This window comes from Saccostrea echinata, unplaced genomic scaffold (assembly GCF_033153115.1).
Source record: "Saccostrea echinata isolate AGI-Se365-2 ecotype Australia unplaced genomic scaffold, CSIRO_AGI_Sech_v1 ptg000054l, whole genome shotgun sequence".
Taxonomy (NCBI): Eukaryota; Metazoa; Mollusca; class Bivalvia; order Ostreida; family Ostreidae; genus Saccostrea; species Saccostrea echinata.
This window is the reverse complement of record NW_026889803.1, coordinates 45,391,432-45,416,737: the sequence shown is the minus strand read 5'-3', so window position 1 is coordinate 45,416,737 and position 25,306 is coordinate 45,391,432. Positions and strand designations below refer to the sequence as shown.

At 33.5% G+C, this 25,306-nt stretch overlaps 1 pseudogene; it reads left to right on the top strand.

Annotated features, from left to right (window-relative positions):
* Positions 1-6,510: 6,510 nt before the first annotated feature.
* On the top strand, positions 6,511-25,055 carry LOC133204930 (protein O-glucosyltransferase 2-like; annotated as a pseudogene).
* Positions 25,056-25,306: the final 251 nt, after the last annotated feature.

Here is a 25,306-nt window from a genome sequence, read left to right as displayed (position 1 = left end):
GTCAGGTGCCATGGAGGAGTGAGCATCCCCTGCCGACTGATCGCACCCGCCGTGTGCTCCTTGTCATGATAAAAAAAAAACGGAAAAATCCGTCGACAGTTCAGTGTGTAAATAATGGCCTAACAATTAGTATGAAAAACGTCAGTCAGCATTTGACTCAATGATAAATTGTATTTGCTGACAAGGTCATTGTATCGACCATAGAACTTACGAAAAGATGACTTTAAACGAGACTGCTGATATTCTTGTTTCATCAACTTGTTTGTCAATAATTTACCTCATTTTAGAAATTGTACATACGTAGAGCATGCTCTTGCGTATCTAATCAACTGAGAGATATAAATCCCGTGTGCAGGTGAAGAAGGTACATTGCTGCATAAGTAAGGGAAGTTGACGATTGAAAAGTTAAAGTCGTCACGTTTATCATAAAGCTTGCATGGTTGTTAGATTACCGCTAACGTCTTTTTCAAGTAAAATGTCCAAATATGAAACAGATGTGTCAGAATCTGTGGTATCTTTTATCTCAAGCTCACCAGGATATATCGTATCGGCATAAGAATGGAAATAGCCATTGTTAATTGACAATACGTCGTCGATATATCTAAATGTCGAGTTGAAGGCCACAGCAAGTGTTTTCTTCTTTTCACGTACAAGATTTTGGACAAATTCTGCTTCATATGAATACAAAAAAGGTCTGCTAATAACGGGGCGCAATTGGTACATGTACCAATGGGAATTCCAATAGATTGTTGGAAGACCTGGTCTCCAAAAACCACGTAGATATTGTCAATCAGAAACTCAAGCATCTTTTTAATGTCAACTTCAGAGTACTTGTGTGTACAATCAGAATGTTTTTTAACAAAAGTTCCTTGGAATTTTTAAGTATCCACATCTGATTTACACCACATCTCGAATATATTGTTGCACAGTACTCTTGAAGTTTCCCCTTCACTACTGTGAATATCTTGGTGAGGAGTAAAGAAAGAGGCTTTACTGGAACCCGTTATGTATCTTTGTAAGGATTTTTATGAGGTTTCGGAATCCAATATAGATATGGTAATTCAAATTCATGTTGGTTGTTGGGAATAATAAAAATATTCAAAACTAACAAATGATTTTGAACAATTTCTTCCTTAGAAAGAAAACTATGAGTATAAGTTGGATTACCACGTGTAGAATTAAATCCAAGTTCCTCTAAAATACATTTAATATAATGAGCCTTACAAACAAAGACAATGTTGTTACCTGCTTTGTAAGCAGGGACCAATACGTACTGATCATCTAATCTATCTAATTCTTTTTTCACTTCTGGATTATTGAATACAGAAGGATAGATGATTCTCATATTGCCCCTCAATCTTTTAATGCGCGATTTTAACATACATCTGATACATTTAATCCATTCTGACAAAGTGTCAAGGTATTCTTTTTCATGTCTGGCCCATTGCCTTGCGTAATCCTCTACAGAATCCATAATAATTATGAAATTCCGACGCCAGTTGAAGGATCGGGGTTCCCTATATTTAGGACCTTTTAAAGTTAGTGATCTAAGGTCCTCATTATTAACTATATTTACGTCACCAGTAATATCGTGTCCAGCAGGACTATAGTTATAGGGTGAAGAAGAATATGAACACGATGGAGGATTATGTTTCAGATATTCGATATACAGGCCCTGTAAAGTTTTCTTGTAATTAAAAAGTTTGGAAGCAACAGTTGATGTATATTTGTAGGAAATACAATGTGTAGTCTTTAACTTGAAATATGGTGGAATACAAGACTGGACCCTTTTGTGATTAAGAATATTACTTATATTAACCGCGTCAATTCCTTCGTTGGTATATTGAAGTTTAAGGAAAAAACGACTGTTTTAGCTGCTACTTCTTTAGTAAAACGTGGGGGTTTAAAAAGCCTATGATTTGCAATATCCATAATCAAAGATCCGAGCCTATATTCTGGTGTGGAGGAATCAAAAATTGGATTTTCCATGACCTTTTCAAGAAGACTATGTAAAAGTTTCAAAGGGACATAGTAAAGTTTGGTGCGAATATGATGTAGACCTAACTGTTGATTTACGTAAGGTAGTAATGAATCAAGAGACATCGTGAATTAAAGGTTTATTGTAAGACCGATGCCCATGACTACGCTTACGTCTGTGTATGGTTAAAAAGTCCCATCACATTTACATTGTTACACCGTGGACTGGAAAGATTTTCAACACTATCGACATTGTCATTAAACCCATAGGGAACGGCTGTCCCTAGTTTTCTAATCCAAATTTCTTCTCGTTGTCTACGGAAAGATGTACTCAGTGATGGACTGTTTGTATGGTGGTAAATTTTTTCTTTCATTGACAAAATTAATTAAAGTGCTTATAGAGAAGCTGCCGGCCCCCGTTGTTGATTTGAAATCTTCGACATTCGATATTATTTTATGAAGAGAACCCTTGGTTTCACCAACATAAACAAGTCCACAAAGATTACACTCTATTTCGTAGACAACATTAGTAGATTTGCAGTTCAGATTTTCTCAAATTTTGGTATAGAAGCTTTCATTCAGAAGGTTTTTCATCCTGGGGAGCAAAACATGAAATGTTGCACTCCTGACATTATTGGGTATGCACGGATACTTGACTCTTATTAATGCTGCTTGTGATTTATATAACATTTTTTAAAGTTTTAAATTGTATAACAGTTATTATTTTACACTTTGAATTTTTTTTACTTAATTATCTTTCAGACTTTTAAAATCGATGTGTTTTTTTTTATTTTGTTTGAAGTCTTTTCATCATGTGACTTGAATCTTTAAAAAACTATGTTGCACTCCTTACCATACAAATATAGATATGAAACACAGACAGACCCTGTAACTAATAAATCTATTTGGCAAAAATGTTCTCCGTGTCTTTATTTTCCAAAATAAAAATCAGAGAATCATAAACTGATGAAAGTTTTTTTTTTCATCCTAGGGAGCAAAACATCAAATGTTGCACTCCTGACATTATTGGGTATGCACGGATACTTGATTCTCATTAATGCTGCTTGTGATTTATATAACATTTTAAGTTTTAATTTGTATATCAGTTATTATTTTACACTTTGAATTTTTTTGACTTAATTATCTTTCAGACTTTTAAAATCGATGTTTGTTTGTTTGTTTGTTTGTTTTTTTGCCAACACTACATTTTTTCTGTTGCACTCCTGACATGGTATAACTTTTTTTTCAACATCAGCCATGACCACAATTTGGTCAAACAAATGTTGCTACAGTCTACATTTAAAGCTCAATACTTAAAATATTTTCAAGAAAGTTTTATTTTATAATATTTTATTTTATAAACCATTATCATTTATTTCACAGATCTTAAAAAAATACTGAATTTTCAAAATGTTACAAAAAGGTGTTTCACTAATGTCATTTTTTGCATCATTTTGGGGCATAACTTTTTGTGAATTGAGATATCAATGGGATATTTGGAAGGTATTTAGACACTATCTGAAGATATAGAAATTTATTCCCATTACCTGTATTTTTATTGTTGGTTGATAAATATGTGTTTGGTAATTTTTTTTGTAATTCCCCCATAAACTACATCAAAGAGATTGGTCCAAATTTGTGTGTATTTTGACATTGGCATAGAACTGTTTTTTTCGTTCATGAACTAATGCTATGATGATTTTGAAAAGCGCAGGAAAAAATTGAAATGCAATTTGATGATTGCGACAGGTGTGCCATACATGTATATATGGAAGCAAAATGACACGTTAGCATGAGAACAACACAGTTTACGGAAATGCAATCAGATATGAATACGATTAAAAACAGATTTTACACGTCGGGAGAGCATGGTTATCTTTTTTAAAAAGTTTGTCATGTATTGAAAATTTATCTTACAGTTAATAAATTTGTTTTTTTTTCTCCAACATTTACGCAATGAATTACTATGAAAAAAAAGGATTGAACAATCCTAAAACTAGTCAATTTGTGAACGACATGCTACAACTAACGAAAAAGGATAATGAAACCAAAAAAATAACGAAGATATTTTTTTTTTCTTTTTCCAAGATAAACTATGATATTATTCATCTCGGAAATCGCTATGTGCACAAATTATCAAAGCCAACTTTCAGTACTTTTAGTATTTTGATTTTTAATTGAATTCCCCCAAGACGTTTTGAACGTAAAAGGAGATGGGCGAACAAAGAGTGCAAAATGCCTATTGATTTAAATGTTTATTACTTTTAAAAAGTCGTATCTAATTTGGGAATTTAATATTGAGTATTAAGGTTAATAATTTTTAAAATTGAAAGGTGTGAAGTTATGACAAACAAAACTTTTGCGTGAAAAATACTTTGGGCAAAAATCCTCGGGCTGATATGGGGCCACTCGGGATGATATGACATTTGATATGGATTTTAGTATGTTGTATTCTATTTATCATATATTTAAAATACTTAATATGCGAGTTCACATAAAATCATTGAAGAATGTTTCGTACATGTTTATGACCTTTTTCTTTAAAATATAATAGAGTCAATTTTAGGTCTTTGAAAACAAATTAAGTCCACATAAATGTTATAAAGGAATTATTTTACATGTATATTTAAATAAAATCAAGTTAATTAACTTTTAAACTCTATACAAACGTTACTTCCGGTTTAATACGGATTTTTGCTCGCCGGTCCGATACGTGATATGGATTTTCGGATCGGTCCTTGATATGGGGTATTCTGACGTCACCCGTATCGCGCAGTGCAGAATCGGTGTATTTACTACTAAGTATATGATAAAACAGTTTAATTTTTTTTTTTCAGTATTTTTTATTCCTTGGTACTGGTTTAATGTTTTCATGATTTTATTTAGTAAATGTTTGTTTTTCCTTTCTTTGATTTTTTAAAGGTCGGATAATTTTTAAAAACACTTGCAAATCTCCAAACAAATATTAAAAAATCTTCTTAAAGGTTTGAAACCCAAACCTCCTCAGATGACTCTAAAATCTATTTTAAAAAGATATTCATTTGTTTAAACATATGTTACCTTGATAAATTTGAACAGACCATATATAGAATTTTAATATGATTGAGGATTTTTAATAGGTTTTGAAGTTAGTGGTAGAATTAAACAGTCAAAAACTGCATAGGTTCTAAATATTTAATGTAAAGATTTCAATAAAGAAAAAATATTACAATTTTATACAACATTTAATTGTCAAAAAAGCACGTATGATATTCAAAGCAATTATAAGAAGACTAGACTTACAGGCCAGTAGAAAAGGAGGGGGGGGGCGGGGGTCCGCCCTCTACTTTTCTGATTATAGCATTATGTTATAGTAAATTTTCCTTTGAATGCTGCCCCTCCCCCTCTTTTCGTTGCTGTAAGGTCAAGTACTGGCAAATTCTGGCATTTGAGCATAGTTAATTAGGCTTTTTTTTTTGCTTGTCAGATTTTTTGGAAAGTACCCCACTCCCCCCACTTTTGAAACCGTTGCTACAGGCCTGACTTAGAAGTTACTCTTACCTGATAATGCAAATAATTTCAATATTAGTAAAACGAAAACGTCTACCAATGCATTGGTTAGGAGTGCGAGTCGTCAGTAAAAAGAAACAGGAATTTGATAATTAGAATTGAAAGCCATGTGAAATTCGGTCCAGTATCTGTAAGTAACATACCACATTCATACAGACATATACTCGCAAGTACTGAAATATTAAGAAAAATGCATAACCATTTTATTAATGCATTAATATTGTGTTCAAAAGAAATGTAACCCATTTATGAATCATGTTGTGGAGAGTCAGGTTTGTTTTGCAGTGACCTGATACATGTAATCAGTGGTAGATCACCTGTCTATATATAGTTTAAGGTTCTGAGTTCGACTCCTGATATGATTAATGGTAATTTTTCTTTTTTATATTTGGTGTTACCGGGGTATTACCATAGAATGGAAACGTGTCCGGATCTACCTGGACTGATGTCTTAAAAAGGTGTCAGGCAAGTTTGTACATAGGTGGAGATAGATATTTGTTGAAAGAGCAACTTTCTAAAGTCCAGAGCCTGGGTCATTTAAATTCTTTACACATTTTTCCTTCCTGGTATATTTAAGAGCTGGCGCAGTGTCCTGATACTACAACTCGTAATGAAACATCCGAATAAAGGTTCTTAAAGTCTTACTGTATTATAAGCATCACACTGCTCATTCTAGTCCTTGACGGACAAGTAGAAGGTGGGTTCGTTTCTAAAAAAGCACAGGGTCCTTCTGTTGCTGATTATTTACACCTAGTATGTACATGTATTTTGGTCTCCTTCTGATGCTGATTATTTACACCCACGTACATGTTGTATTTTGGTCTATAACAATGAAATGTAGGAGTGCTCTCGTGAAGGCTCCGCCCTTATACTAATGGTCACACCGTCAACATTTTACATATCCAAGCGAAAAATTGTGTCCTATCACTGAAGTTTAACATGTGTGCTTGGTCAACGCACTTGTACTTAGTGCTTTCGTTTTTTATGCTCGTGGTTGAAAGATCGTCTGCACAAGGAGCCGAACAGTCGGGATCGAGAACCCTTTCCCTAGGGGTAGATAGATAAGACTATCGTCTGGGGACCCGGGCTTAAGGCCAGATTATCTTTACCTGTCAGATATTTTTTTGTCCAGACTGTGGACCTGTTTGGAGAAAAGTATGTATTTAATCTTTTTTGTTTTTAAAGGGACAGAAAAACCGACTTGAAGTTTATATCCATCAAATTTTCTATATTATTTCGAGACTTACAAAAGCATGTCAAAGCGATTATGATAGCATGTTTAGATACCCCTTTTTACTAAAAAAAAATATCAGATCTTCGAATCTCGGGGTGTTTGATTGTCACACATCTTTCCACTTTCACCAACTCAAATTTATCACTGATACTCAAGAATGGTGGGAAATCTGTGGTATTTTAAAAAATATATATTAAAACAATAATCAAGTTAAGTCGAATAGAATGGAATGGTAAGAAAACAAAACCAACACACAGGTGTTGTCCGTCCGTGTTAAGTGATGCGATATTGGCAAATCGAACACCCCTAGTAAAAAGTAAACATGAACAATAACAGAGTTTGAGCCCATTTTTTTTTTTGTTAAGAATCAATGATTGTGAGAAAAAGACATTCTAAAAGCATATGAAATTTGATTCACGCATGTTTACAGATCACTTCATCACATGATGCCTCAATGTCAGTGATATACATTTTATTCGATAATGTTAGTTAGTTGCAAAACAGTTTCAAATTGATATTTCTTAAAGTTGCACATTTAAAGTCTGTTCATTTTATGCATTTCATTCATTAATCATGTAGGAAATTCATATAACAAATGATGACATGTTATTGTTTCCATCACCTCAAAATTTGATACATGTTCAAAAGCATAATGGTTAGATTTATCAAAAGGAACTTACTGTATTGATAAAATAAACTGTCTATGATAATAACCTGCTAAGGTCAAGTGGTCAAGAGCAGACCAAGAAACTTTTAACTTTTAAAAAGAGAGGAAGGGGGGGATAAACTAAATATTTCGGGGCCCTTAAAACGCTAAAATAAAATGTCTATGAAAATAAACTGCAACGGTGAGGGGCGAATCTTTACCCCTTTAATTAGGGAGAGGGCGAGTTAATTTTTTTTCTTTTTGAACTTGTGCATAATCACATTATTTATATTCTATATATACAGTATTTATGTACATATATCTATTGCAATAAAATCTCTTCAAATCATCTTGAAATGTCAAGAAAAAGAAAGTACAAACTAAGAATTTCAGGGAATTTAGAACTCCAAAGAAACTTTGAAAGTTGAAAATGAAAGAATGGAGGCCGGGGGGGGGGGGGGGGGTTAAGCAAAATATATTATTTGAAGTAATATATATCCAGTAACCCGATTATATATTTATTCTCATACTGAGTATGTGTTTACTAACAGTAGTTCAAACACATTTTCACAAACATGCAAGTATCGTATAGCATTCTATGAAATGTATGGAGGTAACTAGTATTCAAGCTCAAAAGTCCATTAAACAATACACATTTTGGAGCAGAGCAAACACGGATCTCTAAAACATCAGAGGTGGGATTAGGTGCCATGGAGGAGTGAGCATCCCCTGCCGACCGGTCACACCCGCCGAGTGCTCCTTGTCATGATCGGGTAATAACAGAAAAATCCGCCGACAATGCAGTGTGTAAATAATTGCATAACAATTAGCATGAAAAAAGTCAGTTAGCATTTGACTCAATGATGAAATGTATTTGCTGACAAGGTCATTGTATCGACCATAGAACTTACGAAATGTTGACTTTAAACGAGACTGCTAATATTCTTGTTTCCTCAAATCGTTTGTCAATAACTTACCTCGTTTTAGAAATTTTTCATACGTATAGCATGCTCTTGTGTGTATCGAATCAACTGAGAGATATAAACCCCTTATGCAGGTGATGAACGTATATTGCTGCATAAGTAAGGCAAGTTGACGATTGAAAAGTTAAAGTCATCACGTTTATCATAAAGCTTGGTTGCTAGATTACCATTAACGTCAATTTCTAGTAAAATATCCTAATATGAAACAGATGTGTCAGACTCTGTGGTGTCTTTCATTTCAAGCTCACTGGAATCTATCATATCGACATACGAACGGAAATAACCATTGTTAATTGACAATACAATATATCTAAACGTCGAGTTGAAAGCCACAGCAAGAGTTTTCTTTTTTCACGTACAAGAATTTGAACAAATTCTGCTTCTTATGAACACAAAAATAGGTCTGCTAATAAGGGGCGCAATGGCACCCATGAGAATTCCAATAGATTGTTTGAAGACCTGGTCTCCAAAAACCACATAGATATTGTCAATCAGAAACTCAAGCATCTTTTTAATGTCAACTTCAGAGTAATTGTGTGTACAGTCAGAATGTTTTTTTAACAAATAATTTTGCAAATGACCAATAACAAGGTAAGTAAATTTACGAGTTCGATTTTTTTTTTTTTGAAAAAGCAGCTTTTAATGATATTAAAAAGCCTGGACTTTAATTTATCGTGGGGAATTGTTGAAAACAAAGTTGAAGGTCGTAAGTTTTTATGTTGTTGATTTTGGTAAAATTTTGTGATTTCAAACTTTCCAAAAGTTCCTTGGAATTTTTAAGTATCCACATCTGATTTACACCATTTTTCGAATGTATTGTTGTACAGTACTTCTGGAGTTTCTTCTTTACTACTGTTAATATTTTAGTGAGGAGAAAAGAAAGAGGCTTGGTAGAACATTTACTTGAACCGGCTATGTATCTTTGTTTGTAAGGATTTTTATGACGTTTCGGAATCCAATATAGATAATTGGTTGTTGGGAATATTAAAAATATTCAAAACTAACATATGATTTTGAAGAATTTCCTCCTCAGAAAGGGAGCTATGAGTATAAGTTGGATTACCACCTGTTGAATTAAAGCCCAGTTTCTCTAAAATACAATTTAAATAATTAGCCTTACAAACAAAGACAATGTTTTTACCTGCTTTGTCAGAATGGACCAGTACATACAGTACTGATCATTTAATCTATTTAATTCTTTTTCACTTCTGAATTATTGAACACAGAAGGATAGTTGGTTTTCATTTTGCTCATAAATCGCTTAATGCGAGATTTTAACATACATCCGATACATTTAATCCATTCTTACAACGTGGCAAGGTCTTCTTTTTCATGTCTGGCCCGTGGCATCATTCTTAAACCCTTGAAATTGGGTATTAAGAGTGATAAAGTCGCACTAAGTGGTGGCCGTGATTGGTACTGTTGTTGAGTCTTGTTTAAAAGCTACAAAACTGACAGTGTATCAAGAGAAATACAATACCTGAATAAATACTGGAATATTTTGTCACACAGTCTGTTTACACAACCAACATCTTTTTAGACGTTTTATTTCTCCCAGGCCATTTTATTCAAAATTTACAATCCTCCAAATAGCCCCACTTTAAAACTCAATTCCATAGACCAGGAGACGAATACTGGATCGGGAAACAAAGCACTGCGTACCCAGATGGTTCCAACGACCATATCATTATATAATGTGGGAAATCTCTTAAGCACACAGTGTGCCGATGTAAATGCTTTTTTAAGAGTACACCAAAACGTGAGGGTTATGATACAATAAGCCAGATATACATGATGTTACATTTGATTCGCTTTATATATCCTTTCGCCATTAAACAGTTAGGTCTACAGCACAAAACCCTACTCTGTTTCTTTGAAGCTTTGAATTAGGCTATCCGAAGAAGCTAAAGCAAGTCCATACTTAGATTCTTGAACACCAGAATACAAACTAGTGTTCGTGATTAGGGTTGTTGCCCAACGCAGACTTTTTTTAAAAACCGCGGTATTGGAAGATGGTGGGTTCTTTTAGCTGAGTTGGTCAGCAAAGGTATAGATCCTATAAAAATATAATCATACGCAGGTATTCCACAATATTTCAAGTTGAAGACTACGTCTTGCATTTCCAATAGTTTTTCTCCGACTATTGCATCTAAACTTTTCAATCATAAACAAACTCAACAAGGCCCAGATATTGACAATCTAAAGTGTTCTTGTTCTTCTGTCCACTATAGTTCAGCTGGAAAAATCAGAAGTGGTGATGTAGATAAAGTAAGAAATTTTAAAGGTACAAAGTTGATCTTTCAAATGCCAAGCAAATATATATGAAGGGGAAGACATAAACACTACCAGAATGGATTAAAGGTCTATGAGAATATAAAAGAATCGCATTAGACAATTAAAGGGCAAAATGCAAATCACCTTTCCACCGTTTTCAGTACACCAGAAATGATAAAAAGAATTAGAAAGTCTACATGATGAATAAATCATGATTCCATCTGAAAAAAATTATAACAATAGACCGTTCACGCTAGCTCAGTCGGTAGAGCGCTCGCTTCGTGATCGGGGGGTCGTGAGTTCGAATCTCGGCCGCGACTGACCTAAGTCGATAAAAAATGGGTAGCAACTGTTCCTTCGCCATGCTCTCGGCACTTTGAAGTGAAATATGCGGGTCCTTCGGAAGAAACCTTAAAAACCGAGGCCCCGTGTCACGGCAGGCGTTGGCACGATTAAGATCCCTCACTGCGCAATGGCCCTGAGTGCCGAGTAAAGGTCAAAATTTGAAGCCCTTCACCGGTATATGGTGACGTTTCTATATGAGTGAAAAATTCTCGAATGGGACGTTAAACAAAATACAATCAATCAATCAATCTTATAACAATATAGTCTTTTTTTTTAATGTTGAACTGCATTTTAGAGAATGATTTTAATTCCACATCTAGTAATCCACCTTATACTTACTATTCCCTTTCAAAGCATGAAATTCTTCAAAATCATGTTTCAGTCTTAAATACTTTAAATATTCCTGTCAATTGAATCGAATGTCATTTACCTACTTGTATACTGGATTCCAAAAACTTAAAAAAAAATTACAGATACATTTCAGGATCCAGTAAATGCTCAGTAAAACCCCTCTCTTTACTCATCACCAAAATAATAACTATTAAGAAGAAGAAACATGCAGCCGTACTGTACGTGTGCTTCAATATAGTCAAGGGGTGGTGTAAATCAATTGTGGATTCTCAAAATATCAAAAGAACTTTCTGGAAATTGAAAATTGCAGTTGTTCTCAAAATCAATAACATCAAAACGTTTGACTTTTTAACGCTATATACAACCATTCCTCACAATAAATTAAGGACTAAGCTTTTAACCCCCCCCCCCCCATAAAATGGCGGGGCATATACATGAAGTGTTACCCTGTTCCTTCATTCCGTCATCATTCACTTTCAGTTCATTATCTCTGCAACAGTTGCAGTCATTCAACTCAAATTTGACATATGGATACATCATAGGAATATACAGGTCAAGTTCGGATTTGGTCATGGTCCGATGATTTATGACAGAGTTATCCTTCTTGTACTTAGGAAAACAATAGAAATTTTCAGTTTCCGCTGTCTAACGTTTGTAGGGATGTATGTATAAGGTTGAAATTGCAAATACATGTATTCTACCAGAAAATACAAGTGCAAATTCGAATTTGGTCATGGTCCGATGATTTTCGACAGTGTTATCCCTCTCGAACTTGGGAAAAAATAAGAAATTTTCAGTTTCCGCACTCTAACTTTTGTAGGGATGTATGTATAAGGTTGAAATTACAGATTCAGGAATATTGCCAGAAAATACTGGTCAAGTTCGAATTTGGTCATGGTCAGATTATTTTTGAAAGAGTTATTTCTCTTGAACTTAAAAAAAATAAGAAATTTTCAGTTTCCGCTCTCTAACAAATTTAAAACTAAATTTTGGCTGCTTGCGGGGGCATTCGTGGCGTTATCGACGCATCTAGTTGATATCATTGATTACTGTTTCTTCGATAAAAATAGAACTCTAAATTTTCTTATCTTGTCTCTACAAATTTACCTTTTTAAGGACCATTCTGATTCTACACACAAGTACTCTGAAGTTGATATCGAAAATTTGTTGAAGTTCCTCATTGACAATATCTACGTAGTCTACGGAGACCAGGCCCCAAGACCATAAACTGAGAACAGACTTAAGTCAAAATTTCAAACTATTATAACTTATGAAATAATTTTGATATTTAAACAAAATTTTCATCATATATTTGAATTCAAATATTACACAATATTGCAAATTTTTAAGCAAATACATTGAATAAAACTCAAGATATTAAAAATCAAAATTTTGACTTAAGTCTGTTCTCAGTTTATGGTCTTGGGGCCAGGTCCTCCAACAATCTGTTGGAATTCCTAAGTGTATTACATTATTAGCCGAACTTTTTTATATTCTAATGGAGCAGAATGTAGGCAAAAACTTCCACCTGAGAGGAGAACTTTTGTTGTGGCTTAAAATTCAACATTACTTTTCTTTCATATTATAAAAACGAACACTCAACATGTAATACTCATGGACCTCTGTGTATACTGTTTGTGTATAGGGATTATGATAAGCTATAAAATTATCAGTACTTTTATCTATTTTTTTATTAGTACATCTTTATTTTCATTTCATTTAAAATATATTTGTAGTTTCACCCATTCCATTGGTGAAAAACCTTTTGAAGTAAAGGTAACTCAGTGCAATGGAGGCCGAGCTCGGATTTCCGTCCATGTTTTGGACCTATTTGATGGGAGCTATGTCGTACGATTCCGTCCGTTTGTCACTTACAACAGTCTTAAAATAAACCTTCTACACAATGAAAACCATGTCTCTAAATCCCCCTACTACTTAAGAGGTAAGTCGCCCAAAGAACATATTGATAGGGGATCTCATGATCGAGGTCGTTAATCAACCCAGAGGAAATATATTTTATAAACCAACCAGCAGACACACCTTGTCTGGCCATGATCTTTATTTTTATGATACAGACTGAATAATCACCCTGAGAAATTTAGACAGGATTGACCAAGTTCAATGTCATAATCAAACAGGGGAATGTATTTGATAAATCAATCAACAGAATTTTGTTTGAACAGAAATTTAAGAGATAACTCTTGCCTTGATTTCATTAGGAATGGTGTACCATGAAGACTGTTACTGCCCCATGACTAATATAGATAAATGGTATGAAGCGCATCACTGTCCTAACTCGTACAAACAGATAGACAAAGACCTGTCCATATTTCAAAAAGTCAACCTCACTAAAGTGACAGCAGAAGCCATAAGTCGCTTCATCAACAAAGGCTTGTACATGCCATGCATGAAAAATCTTACAGGTTGCATGCAAAGTCTGTCACACTACCGTATCATTAACAACAAGGTAACCTTCAACCCGAGTGATGTAAACAACATAGTAAACATATCATGTTGATGTTAACAACATAAACAGATCATATATAGTGCACCTTACCATATCATAAACAGCTTCTCATCAGGGTGATGTAAACAACATAGTAAACATATCATATTGATGTAAACATTAAACAGATCATATATAGGACACCTTACGATATCATAAACAAAGTAACCTTCTCATCAGAGTGATGTAAACAACATAATAGACATATCATATTGATTTAAACAACAAAGTAATCATTTACATTGTCTTACATACTACTGTATCGTCAACAGCAAGGTGACCTTCACATCAAATTGATGTAATTTAATAAAGTAAAGATGTCATATATAGTCTGACGCATTCACACATCAGCAACAAAATAGACATGCTCAGTCTTACACACTACCACATCATCAATATCAAAATTAGTTATGACACACGGCCCTTCATGCATACTGCCACACCATCAGCAACAAAACATATATGATATAAACAATCTTGCACTCTACCAAATCATCAACAGCCAAAATCTGGGATACAGTCTTGCACATTACATCATTTAGGACTTTTCAAAAATTATTTAATGCTTGAATTAATTCAATTCGTCATAATTTTTTTTTAAATTTTATAACAAATTTAATCTGATATAACAACTTTGTTAAATTAGTTTTCGCATATTCTAAAATTTGTAATATCGAGTAAAATTAAATTAAATTGACGAATTTCAAAATTAAAATTGTTCAATTTATTTCTACGGATTTATCACCAGGGGAAATAAGTGTACCGGTATAAAACTTTCCGGTAACAATGACATTTAAGAATGCTGTCGATGCATGGCATAGCATTTAATTAAACTTAAGTCTGTAGGGCGAATTCTGGAAATGCAAAACTTACATCCGAGCAATCCCAAACCTAGGACTTGCATGATTAACAAAGAATGTAACATATAAATAAAAAAAAGATAACAATGGCAATTAGCACAATGAGCATGCGTGAAAGATACACGGTGTTGATATAATCACCGGTACTGTCTTTAAAGTTGTTAGAAGTAATTATAGGTGTTTTGACATATGATATAAACAGTTAAGTAGACAATTTTTCGTTTCACTAAAAATGTTTTCATCACAAAAAAAATACTGTTTAATTCTCTCGCGCTTCGAAATTGAGGCGTCCTCGTCTCGGAAATTGCCATAGATGAGCATGTGTTGGTTCCAAACCCACTTGGTTGGTATTAGTGGCGGGAGGAAGGGATTTTGTTTGTAACACTGTAACACGTTTGGTTGGTTTAGATATTATGGCCTGTTAACAGGATTAAATTGCGGTTGCCTTCTGAATTGAAATTTGGAAAGGTAAAGATTCCATAACTGCAGTTTATCACAGTTATCTTTCATTCTTTTTGAATCCCTGTGCCTATTGTCCACGGACTTAGTCTTCAGATAATCTCTACATTTCCACTGCATCTTCGCAACAGGAACACTTTTTTATGTTGAATGTTCTCATGGAATTTGCAGCATATTATCATGTAATCTGATTACAGATCTTTTTTTTATTCTGAAAACGGAATGATCAATTTAAAATAATGAAATCTGAAATTCGTTATTTCAAATTTAATTCGATTTAACAAATTTTAGAATTTGCTAAAAACTGATTCAACAAATTTCTTATTCTTATTCTTACAATATTTGTTAAACGAAACTTTGAAATAACGAATGAAATTCGTTTAAAATAGTTATCATAATCGAATTTAGAAATATTTTTTGATAGTCCTAAATGGTACTCCGTATTACCATATCATCAGCAACAAAATGTAATTGATATACGCAGTCTAACACTCTACCACATCATCAACAGCAATGAAATAAGTATGACATACAGCCTTGCATATCACAACATCATCAACAACATAATAAATACTGTATGACATACACTGTACAGTCTTACACATTGCCTCATCAACAGCAACAAATCAGATATGACTTACAGTCTTGCATACCACCACATCATCAGCGACAAAAGAAATTGGACATGCATAATTTTACAGTCATCTACGTCATCTTCAGCAGCCAAATCAAATATGATGAGTACAGTTTCATACATAACTCCACATCATAAGAACTAATTATTTTCAAACAATTTTTTTTTTTTGAATGTCTCATCTCGCATAAATAATTACTAATAGAAAGTTTTCTGAACACTTTCCTAACAGGGGAATATAGACAAACTGAATGTTAAATCATGAACAGGGTTTTGTTTTGTATTTCAGATATATAGGAGAAATTACGGAGAACATTTTGAATACAAAAGGTTTAGTGATGCTATTTTACTTTCTCTGACCAGAAAGGTATAATCAAATGAAACTTTTCACGTCTTTAACATTTTAAGACACCCTTTTCATGCTCACAGTTAAGCAATTGGTAGGCAACCTGTAAAACTCTCAGAATTATTGATTGATTGTATGTTGTTTAACGTCCCGTTCGAGAATTTTTCACTCATATAGAGACCTCACCATATACCGGTGAAAGGCCTCAAATTTAGACGTTAGCTCGGGACTTAGGGCCATTGAGCAGTGAGGAATCTTTATTGTGCCTACGACTGCCGTGACACGGGGCCTCGGTTTTTAAGGTCTCATTCGAAGGACCCACTGCTTTCACTACAAAGTGCCGAGCGCTTGGCGAAGGAACAGTTCCTACCTATTTTTTATCGACTTAGGTTAGTCGCGGCCGTGATTCGAACACACGACCTTCTGATTACGGAGCGAGCGCTCTACCAACTGAGGTTTTGTTTGTTTGTTTGTTTATAGTTTAACGTCCCTCTCGAGAATTTTTCACTCATTTGGAGACGCCACCACTTGCCGGTGGAGAGCTACAAATTTTTGACCTATACTCGGCACTCAGGGCCTTTGAGCAGTGAGGGATCTTTTTCGTGCCAGTACTTACTGCGACACGGGACCTCGGTTTATACGGTCTCATCCAAAGGACCGGTCTCCACGTCCCACAGTGGGAATCGAACCCGCGACATAAGGATCAACTCCTTACTCCGCGACTCTAGAGCGAATGCTCTAACCACTGCGCCACGCGGGCGACTACCAACTAAATCTGTCAGATAAATATTTACTCTTGGTACATGTATTGCATTAAACGTGGATATAAACCTTTCGTATTAATAATGTGATGTTTATTCAAAATATTTTTATTGATCACTTATTTAGCGAAATTTACCCCCATGCGTAAATTTTCATGTGAAAGAATTTTAACTTGTTATCTATATATACGTGTATCTTTGTGTAATTGGATTTTTTTATCATTATTTTTTTTTTTTTTTGGATACAATTCTTAACTATTGTGTGTATAATGAATCCATAGAGTAAAATAAACACGAACTTGAGGAGCATGTATTTACAGGTGATATAAATTAACATTTTAGTAACTGTAGATTCCTAAATATACGCGAGGAATTAATTATCGCGTAATTACGCGAGAAGAACTACTCGCGAAATCAAATTACTCGTTTTAATTTTTGTGGTACTGAAATCCATGTAAACTATCTTAATCAAATGTCCACTCGCAAATTATACTTCTCGCGATTTGTCGTCTGAGGGCCATTTCGCGATATTAAGTACTCGCGTAAAATAAGGAATCTACAGTATACCTCGAGATGTTAAAAAAATATGAACACTAGTATCAGTATTTTAATCTTATTTCCAAATGATTTTTTGCTTTCAGTTATTTGCAAATTATCAATGGGCATTATTCATATCTGATAGAATTTAAGACTGATAAGGGTACTCATATGAAATTGTGATTCATAATGCTATAATACCCTTTGTACCGTTTATTTATAAATACATGTGTGCTCTGGTATACTAATAAGTTTAATAACGGGTTTTGAAGGTTGTTCTCCCTGACTTTGAAGTCTTTGTAAATCTTGGTGATTGGCAACTTGAAAAAAAATCTGCAGCAGATGATCCAATCCCAATTTTCTCTTGGTGTGGATCAGATGACACCAAGGACATTGTCATGCCAACCTTTGACGTAACAGAGTCCACCCTCCAAATGATGTCTCGGTAAAAATAATGCACATTGAAGATTTCATTATTGTTCTTTATTAAGATGTATGGTAAATAATATGAAGAAAAATAACATCATTTAGTTGTCAAATTTTTGTATCTTAAAAATGTTTTATTTTTGAGTTCATTGCCATCTTATTTTTCAATCTTCATATGACAAAAAAATAAATAAAACAACGAAAATTCACACAAATTGAAAATACGTGTTTTCACAAATTTTTCTTTTTTTCCATATGAAATTTTGTTATTTTTATGTAATGAAAAATATGGAGACACGCATACACATAGCATTCATTTTTTATATATGGGTCGAGGCCTCTGCTGGTGGACTGTAAGTCCCCGAGGGTCTCTACAGCCCAGTAGCTAAGTAGTTCGATAATAGTTTAAAAATACGGATATATATTTAACTGCTGTGGTAAACTTTAGAAATTTATTTCAAAATTAAGGATTATCTCCCTCATGCATAGCTCTGATCCATCGACGTATTTAGCTCCAGTCTTTGGCACTTCTTTTTAGCTTTTCAAAGTCTTTTTTTTTATTTTAATATTTTGCATTTTCAACCTTTCGACATGAGCATCACTTAAGAGACATAATTTGTCAAAATGCACATCTGGTGCATCAAAGTTGGTACCGTACATGATTTACATCACAGTCTTGCAATTTTTATGAAAAAATTCAATTTCACAATTTTAAGTTAATTTTTTTTCTTTTACAATTAGAAATTGGTTAAATATATTTTCACTGCAATATACATAAACACTTCTTAATTTCGGCATTCCATAAGACAGTGGAAATTTCAGTTTTCTAGAAGTTTAATGATAAAAAAATAGTCTGAACATTGGTAACTATGATCTTTTGTTTTGAAGCGCAACTATGGACACACTATCCATCCAGTCAACCAAAGTGGCCTGGCAGAACAAGACCGATAAAGCTTTTTGGAGGGGACGAGATAGTCGACAGGAGCGGTTGGACCTCGTTGCTATGTCACGAAAAGAGCCAAAGCTTATAGATGCAGCACTGACTCACATGTTTTACTTCAAAAAGGAACCAGCAAAATATGGAGAGCTTGTGAAACCTACACCTTTCTTTGATTTCTTTAATGTAAGTATGCATAGCTTATTCAGAGTTAAAAGATTATTTGCACAACACAATGATTAATATAGTTCAGTTACAAGCTAAGAAAAATGATCATGTCTAATGCAAGTCCACTGAATTATAATTTCCTATAATTTTTTTCAGTATAAATATCAGATTAATTTAGATGGCACTATTGCTGCGTACAGATTTCCATATTTAATGGGGAGTAACTCTGTTGTGCTCAAACAAGACTCTCCATATTATGAACATTTTTACAAGAGTTTAGAGCCAAATAAACACTACATTCCATTCAAAAGGGACCTCAGTGACCTCCGACAAAAAATATTGTGGGCAAAGAGCCATGATGAGAAGGTACAACACTTATCAATTATAAACTTACTGCAAGTTGTCTTGAAATTGTTAAAAAGTACGTTATTTGTTCATTATATCTTCGGCTTTTTATTATTTTTTTAAAAAAAACTTTTTTTTTAAAAATTCGTTATATTTGCATTTTCAGGCAAAGAAAATTTCTAGAAATGCTCAAAAATTTGTCAGAGAAAATTTGTTACCAAAGGACATTTTTTGCTATCATGTGAAGTTGTTTGATGTAAGTACAAGTATATAAAATGATTTTTGATAATTCAAATACTGTATATATACCGACAATTTCAGCGGAGTGCCAAAGTAAGCTTACTTTAGCGGTTTGATAGTAGTTTGCTTAAGCTTTAATCGCTAAATTTGCACCTTGCATACAAGTACTGCAGACAAGAAGGATAACTTTAATCACTCTGTTGTTAAAAATATAATTATTTTCTTTTAGTTTTACTTGAACACTTGCATAAATCGGTATGATTGGTACAAACGTACTGAAAACTCGTGTGGAAGATGAACTTCCTCTCTGCCGGTGTGTTTGATTCCTCATTAAGGAGGAGCAGGACTTTGAGCTGAAAAAAATCTTGTAAATCAATTTTTTCATACTGTGTATATCACTAATTTAGAATGCCCTTCATATCTTAAAGCAGTTCTTTCATCAGATTCCCTGACTTTCTAAAGAGATATCGCCGAACAAATATTGCTCCGTATCATGTTGTATGACGTTCAGATTCTTCATGTTTACGGTCCCATTACCGAGTCCATAGCGGAAATTATAACGTACAAATAAAAAGACATGTATGAGGACATGTATTTCTTCAAATATTTTACCATAAGAATTAAGTTTAATATTCTTTAAGCAAGATTTTTATTCCATACTGCATATGGATTGAATTAATTACACACTTTTCGAGCCAATTTGAACGACAAAAAACCTATTTGTGAAAATATTCTGTCAATGAAAATTTTGAAATTTTCGACTAAACTGAAGTCCTTCGTTTTAATAATTAACTGTAGAAATATCAAAAGGTGAATCTTACCCCAATATTGCACACGACATCGTTAAACACGACGTAGTCGTGATGAAAACGCTGTATGTTTATATTTTCCGAGGACGGGAAAAAACAACTATGACGTCACACGAACACTTTTGCGAGCGTTTTTAAAGATGAAAAATATTTTTTTAAAAACGCTTACATACAAGAAAATAATATGATTGTGTTTCCTTTTTCACTTATTACTTCAAAACAGGCTGACAGTCATCTGTTTCTAATAATAAAGTTGACCGTGTAATCAAGTGTACTTGATCTCGCTTGCACTAACAGATTATATAAAACGTCACTGACTTAATTGTTAGACGCGCAGTGTGGGAGAAACAGAGGAATCTTTTTCTCAATTTGTAAATATTGATAAGAATTTAAAAACATTGAAATATTTTCATACAAGATGATAAAGCACAAAAATTTGGACAAAAATTACACAACTATTGGCAATTTTAATAACGTTTTGGCATCTTTATTTATATGGATTATGACGTAGACAATTGTGTCATGTGACATCCCTTGCACCCCTTTCAATCCTACGGTTATTTATAATGTGAATTTTGTGGCATTAAATTATTGTTTCTTGAGTTTCTTAACATATCGAAGGTACCTGATGCACTTATGTTAAGCAGCTGGTTAACAACTTCGTAGAAATATGTGTCCATCAAAAATTGTTCACAAAAATTATTGGCATGCCTTTGAAGAAGTAAAACTTCAAAGTTTACATCCGCTAAAGGAACTCTCTATAGGTTACTTAATTTAGAAATTAATATTTAAGGGAAAGGTCTAGTAATTCGTCGTCTTGAATGTCTGTTTTGTGAATGTCTATTGTGGCATAATGAAATTTTCCCGTACTTCACAATGTCATTAATCAATGTCATTAATATTAATAAGAAAACATTTGATGTAGAATTTCAGGTTATGTTTTTTTTTTAAACTAAGCCTGATTCATTTACTAGCCCTAGTATTATTTGCTTCTCAAAAAGAAAAATGGATTTCAACAGCGTTCTATTTTTGAAGGCTTTGCAGGCACTTGATATTATTTCATTTGTGTAATATTGAAAACACTCCTGATGTTTTTCTATAGATTCTATAAAAGAAGACACCTAAATTAATTCATTTTGAAATGCAGTTTGATAATTTTTGTTTTAATAATCTGATTCTGTTAATAGAAAACAACTTACAGCTAGGATAAAAGAGATCAATAAGCACACAGTAATTACTAGATCTTTCCCTTATATGGATCATCAAGTCAAATTGCCACCATATGTCTCATGTGAGACAATTAATTACTATATGACAAAAGATAGGAAATATTTAATATTTTACAAAGTGCTAAGTACTACAAACTTTTTTATTCATATAGTTAATGTGTTTTTTGCCCTTTATATTTAGAAATTATGCTTATTTGAAAGAAAAACTTTATTATTATATGTTCAGCCTCTATTATTTCAATGTTAATGAGAAAGTTATGTTTTTTTTAAAGAAATTTTCTGACTTATTGGTGTCCAAGCCTGAAAGGCCAGATGATTCCTGGGAGCTTGTAGAACAGCCCAGTGACAACGACTCTAAGTGTGACTGTAAGCGATTAAAAAAGGTCAAGGTAAGTCATTCTGAGGACTTCAGGTGTGACTGTAAGCGATTAAAAAAGTCAAGGTAAGTCACTCTGAGGACTCCAGGTGTGACTGTAAGCGATTAAAAAAAGTCAAGGTAAGTCATTCTGAGGACTCCAGGTGTGACTGTTAGCGATTAAAAAAAGTCAAGGTAAGTCATTCTGATGACTCCAGGTGTGACAGTAAGCGATTAAAAAAGGTCAAGGTCAGTCATTCTGATGACTCCAGGTGTGACTGTAAGCAATTAAAAAAAGGTCAAGGTAAGTCTGATGACTCCAGGTGTGACTTTAACCAATTTAAAAAGGTCAAGGTAAACAATTCTGAGAACTCAAGGTGTGACTGTAAGCGATTAAAAAAGTCAAGGTATGTTATTGTTCGGACTCCATGCAGGTATGACTGTAACCAATTAAAAAAGGTCAAGGTAAATAATTCTGAGAACTCCAGGTGTGACTGTAAGCGATTAAAAAGGTCAAGGTAAGTCACTCTGAGGACTCCAGGTGTGAGTATAAGTGATTGCATAGGTCAAAGTTGGTCATCTCTAGTGTCTCTAGATGTGAATGTAAGTGATTAAAAAAGATCAAGGTAAGTCATTCCGGGTGTCTTTCAGCATTCGGTATCTGCATGTCTAGCTTTTCTGTGCGTATGTGCCAGTAGTTTCCTTTGTCACACCACTGAGACCTAGCACCTGGTGAAATTATATGAAAAGATGAAGTGTCTTGGTTGATGAAAATTGTTGACGTTTGGAAAGCAGTTTATTGTTTCAGTGAGTATTGGCTTCTGAAAAAATTCTTTTGTTAGCTCATCTAGCACAGAGGAACAAGTGAGCTTATGCCATCACTTGACATCCGTCGTCAGCATCATTCGTTGTATACTTTTTCAACAATCTTCTCTTCTGAAACTACTCGGTAGATTTTTCTTAATTTTTTTAGTAATGATGTGGGGCATGTCCTCTCCAAACGATCCTCTACATTTCGATCCAATGAAATGAAAGTCACTGTTTCTATAAATAGAATATAGGGGATATCCAATTTTTTACTAATTACTCAGACATGAATATTTTCCTGGTAGAAAATAATCAGAATGACAAAATTGAGCTACCTAGGAAGTTTCATTCAATTCTGTGCACCTTCTTGGAGTTATGGCCCTTGAAATGTCAATATCTCCTGATTTTGCAGTTTCAACATAAACGTATTCAAAAATCTTTTCCTCTGAAACTACTTAATGAGCTAACTTTCTGAAACTTTCAGTTATTTATATAAGTACAGTCTCTACAATTTTTTTCATTTTGATCCAATCTAAAACAAGGTCACTGTTACTATAAATACAATGTAATGGTGTATTCAGTTTTTTAATACTCTGAAGTAAAAGCAGGCCAGGCAAGGCCAGGCAAGGATGAAAATAATCAAAATGGCACGATTAAGGTACTTAGCAAGTTTTATAACAATTTTTGCATCTACTTTGCTAGTATGGCTCCTAAAATGTGAAATTCTGATAATTCTAACAATGACTTTTTAAAAAAAGAATCTATTGAAAAATATTGGAGTTGTATAACTGTTTTGACAGAATTAAATGGTATAATAAGGTCTACTTGTCTACAAAGATTCATTAATATATTATCCAAATTGTTCGATTTGCAGCTCTGAAAAATAAACTTATTTGCGTAGTTTTTGGCTACGTTATTAATTGAAATATAATTTGATACTGTAAACTCAAAATGGCAAACTATCTGATCATCCATTTTGGAATAATAGGAGTCAAGGTTCTTAGCATGTCATAAACAGACGTGCAAGAATTAAAACAACTGTTTCCATTGATAATGAAGTTATAATATATATATTTTTTATATCTAAGTTAGACCTTATCTTAAGTAAGATACCTGTGGTAAAGAATGTCAAAGCCTTTATACTCGTATGTTTTATTTTCATGTGAAAACAGCAATGTCATTAGACATACCTGTAGGGTGGAAGTGGGTTGTATTCTTTCATTTAATTCCGCTGGCTGGGACAAAGTGTCAATCAAGACTCAGGGACTTCTGTGTTAATTTAATTTTTTCTTGAAATAAAAATCATTTATTTTGAGAATGTGCTAACACTGTGATGTTGCAAGGATTATAAGACTAATTACAAACACCAACCAAAATTATAATTCCTAGAGATTGTACATGATTACCAGAATGAATGTACACCTGCTAAATTGACGTCTATATATAGACTCTAGAGGCAAAAAAGTGCAAAGAACAAAACAAGTGTCTAAAACAATTTCAGTCCATTCTAATATGCAGTCTCCTTTTCAATTAATTTTTTTATCTTGTATATTTGCTAAACATGATGCATATAATGAAGAAAAGGTTTTGTTAATAGTTTTTCTGTATATTCTTCTTAACTATGAACATATACATATATGTCGATCATTGTGTACTGATTAATGCTTTACTTGCCATAAATACACTGTGCCTGTAGTTTAAATAAAATAAGTCACTATTTCAATGTGGTGAAATTAATCCGTCTTTGTATGTACATGTGGCATAAATGGAAATTAGAGACTTTCTTAAATATTAGTAGGCACTTCTGTGGATTTAGATATTTTACTCCCATTGGAAATTATAAAGGAAAATGAATGCAGCAGTTGCACACAGCTAACAGTTATGCACAAGATCTGGATTAAAAAAAATTTAAAAAGGTGATTCTACATGTACTGGGGGAGGGTTTTTTCTTAAATAACTTGAAAGTCTGATATACTATTCATTTAAAAAGAATTATCCACAGGTATCTAAAAATAATGACACTAAAAAGTCAACAGTTGTACACGCATGTAAACAACAAGTAAAAATGATATTTTTCATTAATCATTTATTTACCACTACTGGACATTTTAATATAGCTGGTAATCAGGTAATTCAACATTTTCCCACAGCAGGGCAGCAAATAAATAGGACACTTTGAATTTAAAACTACTGATATTGTTCTTTTACAGAAACATGATGAACTGTGATATCCAGTATTATTGAATTAACAGCTAATCCTGAAGGAGAAGACTGGGAAACAAAAAATATGGGGGAATACATCTGAATTTCATATCTACATGTACTGGTTAAAGACCAGAAGAGCTTATGTAATGGTAATGTGTCTGTCATTCATCTGCCTGTTTCTAAACTGTTGTCCATTGGTTTGTCCTTTTGTTTATCTGTACACGATTGGGTCTGATTTCAATAAATTTTGAATACAAGTAGACTTCACCAGGAATACATTCTTCCTCAGGATACACAATTATGTACTACACCTGGCCCCGGGA